Genomic DNA, 1950 nt, shown 5'->3' on the forward strand with positions numbered 1-1950 from the left:
AGTGGAAAAAGGGACGGAGGGATCAGCAGCGTTCCTGACCTAAAAACCATCTTCTTCCCTTTCTCGTCGAAGCAGGCTCGTTCCTCGAATTGCGTGAAATTACGTGAGCCGAATTATGCGCGTTTCACATAGACGGTGTCGACGCACGGGGCAATAAATGTCGGCAACCGTTGCTTTATTTTATAACGCGAGGCCCGTGATGTAACGCCATCATTGTTACGTTAATCCCTTTCCTCCGTCTTTTTCGTATCGGTGGCACAGGTTGTTCGCGCGATCGACTAACGATCTCTCTCTCTCTCTCTCTCTCTCTCTCTCTCTTTCCCTCTCTTTCGAGATCACTGTCTGTAATAATATTCTAGACACGTTCGCTGAATCGTAATCGTTTCCAAGGAAACCGTGAAACGAAGGAAGCTATTGCCCAGAGAGACAATTTTTCGCGGCGATGTTTCTCCGGTTTCACAGTTTTCAACGAACGAAAGGAGAAGCCGTAAAGTTTGCTCCAGTTTGCTTTTTGTAAACGGAGAGAAAGAGAGAGAGAGAGAGAGAGACGGTGGCGGTGATTTACTCCGTTCGATTCCTCTTTTTGTCAAAGTATCTGTGCAACAGATGAGTTAAAAAATCTTCTGAATTTAAAAAAGAAAAAAGATATTTGTCAAGTTAATCGTCGCTATTTCTTGTTGCTTTTATAATATAATCCGGAAGAATCGGACGAGAGAAAGAGACGAAATTCCAATAAGAAAAGGAAACGAATGTTAAAGAAGAAAAATACAGAAACGATCGTCGAACTGCGGTAAAGATAATCGTTCAATCGTTCGCTTTTATCCTGTATATACATCGTCTCTCTCGTGCCAAGGAACAATTCATCGATGCAACGAGGTCGGGCCAGATCTTTTTACCTTCTTCTTCTTCCGATCTTCGAATCATTGGCGCGGCCACGACTCCATTTTTTTTTTACGATCTATAAACGACATATCGATAGGATCATCGATAGAAAACGAATCGAGTTCGATTTAACCCCAGCGAATTCCATCCATAAGAATATAAAATTTCCAAATCGACTATTATAAGATTTCCATTGCTTCGGAATCCAACTGGAATCGACATGTACTCTTCGTCCGCTCGACGAAGTTGCGGCCATTAAGCCGCCATTACGTCATTATTGAATTCCACATGCAGCACGGGTTATCGTGGAATCGGTTGCAATAGAAACGTCAAACATCGGGCGGTTTCGAGCAAGCCTCGGGCAACTTTTCAACGGATTCGCTACGCCAGTGCGGCTTGCACGCAACAAACCCGACGACTACAGTAATTTCGTGTTTATGAGCGATCGGTTTCACGATCCTCGCCAAGGAGCACGGAGGGAGAGGGTCCCCGCGAGGCGAGATCTCTCGAAACGGCACCAAGAATCGGCAAGTTTAGTTTTCACTCGCGGCAAGGACTTTATCAGTTGCACCATCGACTTTTTTGCGATTTTTAGAAATCGGCCTTAACAGCGTACTCGAGCGGAAGGATCTCCTTGGTTACTCAGCGATTAGACCCCCGATCCCGATCGATCGTTTCGTTTTCGACACGAGTGATCGAGGTTCGTCTCGGTTATGAAGATCTATAAAGGAATCGGTTATCAAAGAATCGACGAGTATAAACGCGTTAAACGTAATTTGAAAGGAATTTCGCAATCGTGAAAATGTTCTGCTTCGATTAATATTATAGGAAAATGAATTATTAACAAAATTATGAAATGTTGAATAATTGATAGGTTTATCGTTATTGAGAGAATAAATGTATAAAAAAATCGAAGGGGTCAAATACTTGCTCGCTGTTTCCAAACTTCGAATACTTGCATCAAATATTTTTTAACTTCTCTCTCTCTCTCTCTCTCTCTTTCTCTCTATCGTTAAATATATATATATATTTTTTTATTATATATATATATATATATATATATATATA

The sequence above is a fragment of the Apis dorsata genome, unplaced genomic scaffold (assembly GCF_000469605.1).
Source record: "Apis dorsata unplaced genomic scaffold, Apis dorsata 1.3 scaffold_256, whole genome shotgun sequence".
Lineage (NCBI taxonomy): Eukaryota > Metazoa > Arthropoda > Insecta > Hymenoptera > Apidae > Apis > Apis dorsata.